Source organism: Diceros bicornis, chromosome 5 (genome assembly GCF_020826845.1).
Source record: "Diceros bicornis minor isolate mBicDic1 chromosome 5, mDicBic1.mat.cur, whole genome shotgun sequence".
Classification (NCBI taxonomy): domain Eukaryota; kingdom Metazoa; phylum Chordata; class Mammalia; order Perissodactyla; family Rhinocerotidae; genus Diceros; species Diceros bicornis.
The window spans coordinates 15,180,284-15,186,914 of NC_080744.1; the positions used below are offsets into that span (position 1 = coordinate 15,180,284).

Sequence of the window (6,631 nt, forward strand, 5' to 3'; positions counted from 1 at the left end):
CCTCTGTCACATAAATAAGAGATCTATTACTTTAAACCAGTGGCTGTCAACCTTGGCTGCACATTACTGTCTGCTTTTAACATTCCCAGCCCAGAGCACTTGAATCAGAATCCCAGGGGCTGGAACCCAGGCATTGCTAGTTTTTAAAACTCCCCCGGGGTTGCCAATGTGCAGTCAAGTTTACCACCATTGACTTGAACCAAAAGAAATGTTACTGTGGGAACATCATAGATCCAATGAAGGTGAGGCCCCAGCTGCAGTTCAGAGACCATCAGAGCCACCCCAACACTGTCTTTACTGTTCCTGCTGCACATCACTGTAAATTTAGTATCCTTCTCCAGAGTGTAACCAAGAAAGGAAATCCGAAGCCATCCTGGGCTGAGGCCCAGTGTTCTGGAGCCAGCTGGTATTAGCTTGCAAGGTTCAGTTGTGCAATTGTGAACATTTCTTCCTGACTGTATGTTCAATGACATCATATTGTTGCCTTGAAATTGGCCATGGTGGGAGTATTTACTCCACGGAAATTGGCAAACCCTACCAATCAGGGCTGGTTTTCCCCTAGAGAGCCAGTGGTTAAACATTTATCAGTACAAAACTGAATAGATTTCTAGTCCCTGACCCTGGTCAGACCTGAGAGAGGGAAACTTAAAATCACCCTTGGCTCAATAGCAAGTCTGAGCTTATGACACTATTGCCTCTCTAATTATTGACAAATAAGGAGGGGGGAATAAAGCCAAATAGCAGGAAAAATTAGAAGTTTGCTGCTGCCATTATGATCCCGGTAGCTTCACAGGTAAGGAGGAGAGGATAACAAGACTTTAATATGGCCCAATACATCCCTTTTCCATATCGCTTTTGCCTAGTCACCTGTCTAGTATTTCTTTGGGTAGAGAACCAAGAGAAAGGAAAGATGGCTATATTACTGTAGTAGTTAAGTTACATTATAAACTGCTCTAATTTAGAGACTCCAAAACTCAGTGTCTTATGCCAGAAAAAGTTTATAACTATCATGGAAATTTCCAGAGGTAGATAATCCAAGGATGTTAATGGGTGCTTTCATCTCTGACTACTCCCAGCTTCTGTCATCACATCTGCATACCAACAAGTCAGAAAGGGAGTAGTCAGGGAGCACATACCTTTCCCATTAAGGACGTAGCTAGGAATGACTTACCTCACTTCCACTCATATCCCATTGGCCAGAACTTAGGCTTAATGGCTGCACTCAACTGTAAGGGAGGCTGGGAAATGTAGTCTTAACTAGGCAATGTGCCCAGATAAACCTCAGAAATTTTACTACTAAAGGAAGAAGGCGAGGGTGAATATTGATGGTTCACTAGAAGACTTTGCCACACCATCCTACTCGTTTAAATGTAAGTTTGTGTGTTATTATGGCTGGAGGTGGAGACTTAGCCTGGCATTACTTTAAAACATCTTACAGACTACAATATCTTCTCCGAGTTTCCAAGTCCTCATTCTCCCATGAGGTTCCTATGTTAATAGAAAAAGTCATCTCTGGAAATTCACTGAAAATAACTTTTAGAGTTGATTTCAATGTATACATGTGAAAACATTGTGTGCTTTAAAATTGGGTCATAGACTTTCCAGTGTAGTATTTTACTTGGTATATTTTTGGCCCAAATAATTCTTTCAAAGACCATTTATTAGACTTTTGAAAACACATTCGATGTCTTTACAATAATAAAATACAAGAGTGTAGACCATAAATATGCTAATTGTAAATAAATAGGAATTAATGTAATTTCCAGTCTTTCCCTCTCCAATCCATTTGACAGTCATCACTCTAATCTTTCTTTAAAATCACTTCTGTCACGGCACTCTCCTGCTCAAAGACTTCAGTGCTGTTTTTTGAAGTCAGAGTGCTTTCGCTTGGCATTGTGGGGCTCCATGTGCCTGCGCTGGAGTCCTTAACAAGCATCACATACGATAGAAAACAGAGGACTGATCAGGAATTTAGGAGACTTGGATTCTAGTTCTAGCTCTTCCACTCTCTAGTTGGGTGACACTGGGCTCACCTGCATGCTGACCCTGGGTAGAGCTGACTCTGAAGCTAAGATTCTAGATGGGCTAGACCAGCCAGGAAAAGAGCCTTCTTTAGAGTAGGTGTGGAGAGCAGCTTCTCAAATGATCCTCCATGATCCCTGTCTAGTCCCCTCACCTAATGACTTGCTTCCAACAAATAAAATACAGAAAAAGTGACGGGATTAGATTCCCAATCTAATTTCACTTTTGAGATTGGATTACAAAGACCGGGCTCTTTGCTCACATTCTCTCCTTGGCGTTTCTTGCTTTCTCTCTGATGAAGCAAGATACCATCTTATGAGCTGCTCTGTGTAGAGGAGGCCCATGTGGCGAGGAACTGAGAGCAGCCACCTGGCACCAGCCAGCTGCCATGTTGTGAGTAGCACTGTAAAGGAACTAATGCCTGTAGTCAACAGTCAGCCAAGACCTGAGGACTGCCAGCAGCCCTAGGAGGGAGCTGGGAAGCAGATCCTACCCCCGTCGAGCCTTGGAATGCCTGCAGTCCCAGTCCCTGCTGACACGTTGACTGCAGCCTCATGAGAGACTCTGAACCAGGGGACCCAGCTAAGCTGTGTCTTGATTCCCGACACCCAGAAACTGTGTGATAATGAAAATGTTGATGTTTTAAGCCACTAAGTTTTGGAATAATTTGTCATGCAGCAATAGATAATGAATACAGTAGAACTAAAGACCAGACATCATTTGAAAATGGAGGGAAATTAGGGAAAAATTACTTAGAAGTTAGAGCTATTAAAGCTGATAATGTGACTACTGGACTGAATTTAATCTTGAAAATCACATGCACAACAAAACTAAATAAAAAATTAAATAAATAAACAATACCAATAAGTCTTGGTCCAGAGACTAAGATCAATTCTCAACCTTCATCCATCAAAGGAACACATTTGGTCTTCTAGAGAACGACTACTGTTTTGGCACAATATAAAAGATTGTCTCCTTAAGAATTGGGAGATAAAAGATCTGAGGAAAATATGGGTATGTAGGCCAAAAATGATCAGTTTCAACCTATTTCCTGACAATTGTGACGAAAGAGAAGAGGAACCTCATTTTTGTGAACAGTATAGAGCTATACTGTCCAGTAGTGTCCACTAGTCACGTGTGATTATTTAAATATGTTAAAATTAATTAAAATTAACTAAAATTAAAAATTCAGCTCCTGAGTCATACTAGCCACAGTTCTAGTGCTTAATGTCCTCAATAGCTAGTGGCCACAATATTGGACAGTGCCGTTGTAGAGCATTTCCAAAATTGCAGGAGGTTCTATTGGGCAGCCCTGCCATAAAGTGTTTTCATGATTTCTAACACCAATGTTTCCTTTCGTTTCACTGTTGTTATTTTCATGTACAGTTAACCAGTGTAAAATGTCAAGTGTTCCTGGATCCTCTGGAGGCATCGACAGCTCACCCTAAAGGTATTCCGAGCATACTGCAGAGCATCCAAACCGAGTGGGGAGAATTTACGTTCTGAAAGCGTTAGAAGGCTGGTACCGTAAGGCGCTACCACAGACCCAGTCTTAAGGTGAGTCAGTGGGAATCACCACTCCAGACGCTAGTTCCCAAACAAAGACCAGCTCACTTTATGGCCCTGGGCTTCAGTTTCCATATTTGTTGAGTGAGAGCCAAGGGACAAACAATCTTTTAAGTTCCTTCAAGCTCTGAGACCTAATGACTCTGTATATGACTTTGGTGAGAAAGCTGTTGCACATCCAAATTATCTGACGACTCACAGATGCAGGGTAGGAGTCCTCTGGCTGGTTTAAAACTACCTCCTTCAGGGATTCTTGCAGTGTCCACTGTCCTTTCTTTTCTTTGGATGACATCAGGGCACAGGAGGAGATGGGGGAAGGGAGTAGGTCTGGGCCCTTGGAGTTCAGTCATCTTTCCCTAAAGATCAGGCCATTCCTAACTCTCAGTCACCATGTATAGCCCTCAATGGGTCATGTGGGACTTTGTGAATTTCTTCCATACCACACGACCCCCACAGGGAGTCAGGTCTGGTGGTCTCAATGCTTTCTCTACCTAGTAATATTTTGCCACCGTTTCCACTGCCCTGTGGTTACTTCATGTTGTGGGCTAAGGTGCTTGAGCTACTATTTCCTGGGAGGCAAAAAACAAGTCCCTGTGTGCAGGATTCTCCCAAATTTATCTGTTCATTCCTAGTCCTCCCTACCCCCCACTGGCTCTTAGATCTTTAAGTTTGCCCCAGGGTGGGGTGGGAGGAGCTCCCACATTCACATCTGACCTCTTGCCCTTCACCTCTTCTCTCCTTCTTCCTTCACCTTCATGTCTAACCCAAAATGCCTCTCTGTCCTATCCTGCCTCTGTACACCAGTTTTTAGCTTTTTCCTCTCATACTCTCTAAAAGAATTCTGAAAAACTTGCATGTTTTTAGGTTGACATCTAAATTTGTAATCATAAGTTTCATGGTTGCAAAAGATGTAATCTCTGGTGTATTTTTTATTGTATATATACTCTAAATATATTTTTGTTTAAACCTCAGAACATTAGATTTTGCTCAATCAATATATGGAGAATGTTCTCACAGAACCTAACTGGCAGTCAGTTTTGTTGTCCAACCAATCAGCCAAATCAGCCATGCTTTTTGTTGAGACAAGTCATGATTTTATTTCTCAGTTTAAGTCAACGATTCAGTCTAAGTCCTCATGGAAGCCACATCACTTCTGAATTGTAATATGTAGAAACAAAGATGAATAGAGGCGGCACTGAGCTGCGCAGGACTGCAGCCTGGATGAAATAAGGCCCCGTGGCCCTCAGTATTCCTGTGACCTCACCTGGCGCTGCTCTCAAAGAACCTTCCCTCAGGGGCGTGCATTCTCCAACTGTCCAGTCATTTGGTGACCCAGAGGTTTTTGCACCCTGGGGCAATGCACTATTTATTTTAGGATTCTGGATGGTGAGAGGTATGATTTTCTTTTGTAAAGGAGGAGAACAATTTGAAAAGGCAGTTAATCAGCAAATTCTAAAGGCAGGTTAATTTTAGGAAAGAGTACACGTGGAAGTTGACAGATTCGAAAGCTGTTTCCTTAAAATTCCCAGTGACCAAGCACCCCTTAGAAAGTGTTCACGTCCTATAAGGGTCCATGCACACCAACATGAAGACCAAAGTGTTCTAGTAAAGCTCTGTGCTCTTTAAATGTTGAAAACGAAAACTTGTACAGTTTAGGCAAAACTCTTTTTTCTCTTAACAAAGCCTGGAATTATCCTGCTATGAACTCAAGAAATTTAGTTTGACACTCTAAGCTGAGTAATGACTTTGTTCTAGTTAGGTATTCAGCCTTCTCCTGAAGTAGTGAAACCCATTGACTCAATGAGTGAGGAGTCAGAGGACAACATCACTTACAGGGAATGAAAATTACTTCGGTTTAATATTACAAGGGTATCATCTTTCCTTTAGCTTTCATTTGGAGCGGGGATTAAACTGACTCTGTGTTGTTACAGAGTAGGACCAAAGGAATGGAGACATACAGAAGCAGATTTTGAGTTGCCATGAGGTGGAAGTTGAGCTGTGAAACAATGGGAGGATCTGCCTTGTGTGACCCAGGTGTCACCCGGGGCCTCTGCTTGTGGAAATCTAAGTGAGATGGATTTACCCTCATCCTTCTGTTTTCATCAGGTACAAGTCCCGAGCTGTGGCCAAGAGTTTGGCAAATGCTTTTCTTGTGGTTAATGCTGACCCTACATGCCTGCTTTCAGTTGTGCTATGTCTGTTTTGCAGCACATCAGTGCAGATGTAAAATTCACCCCAACTTTGATTTTCACAGAAAAGTCACAGTGGGAGAAAGCAGAGCAGAGGAGACAAGGAGCTGTGAACATCATGGGAAGAAAAACCAAGAAGAGTTCCATGGCGCACTAGGTAGAAAGACCTCCCCCAGCCTATGTCAGAGATGGCTGCAGTGGTCCCAGCTTCTCTCCATCTTGCTAAATGCCCTTTCTCCTCATCTTTCTCTGGAAATCTCTCCTTTTGGGAAGAGCACAAATTATTCTTCTTGTCTCATACGGAGCACTTGATCATTGGTATACATTATGCTCTTGGGTTCTCACCATACCCTAGTGCCCCCGAGTAGTCTATATTTCTCCAAACTCTATTCCTGTCCTAAATGGAATTCCGCTATCTTCAGAATTATCTTGTAATACTTGGAAAGGAGTGAGTTCCCTATTAATTAAGTCCGTGTGACTGTCAGAAACCTCCAGAAGGGATTCCAGCACTGGCGGTAGGAGGCAGGTAGTGGATTAGGGAAGTTAGATTAGAGTTGGATTATGGAAGCCTCCACTGTCCTTTCTACATCAAATCTCTTTAATTCTACCCTTCAGGAGTAAAGAGAGTTTTCAAAATGAAAATAATATTACTATTGGTTCTAGCTATGAAGGTAATAAGTGTGCGTTGTAAAAACGAAACAAAATGGGATTGAAACCTGCTGCTTTGTAACCTGTTTTTTTCCCCTCACTGAATATATTTCTGTATCAACAATTATAAACCTACCTCATCATTTTAAATAGCTACATAGAATCCTGTAATTTATTTAACCAACATCCGATTGCTGGACATTTAG

The 6,631-nt window shown here is 42.2% G+C and overlaps 1 long non-coding RNA gene across 2 annotated transcripts in view; it reads left to right on the forward strand.

Annotated features, from left to right (window-relative positions):
* Nucleotides 1-6,151, forward strand: part of LOC131405685 (uncharacterized) — a 105,419-nt gene extending 99,268 nt beyond the window's left edge. For both annotated transcript variants that reach the window (XR_009220012.1, XR_009220011.1), the window contains 3 exons: nucleotides 3,417-3,579; nucleotides 5,520-5,694; nucleotides 5,797-6,151. This is a non-coding gene — a long non-coding RNA (uncharacterized LOC131405685). The remainder of the gene's footprint in view (nucleotides 1-3,416; nucleotides 3,580-5,519; nucleotides 5,695-5,796) is intronic.
* The last annotated feature ends 480 nt before the right edge of the window (nucleotides 6,152-6,631 follow it).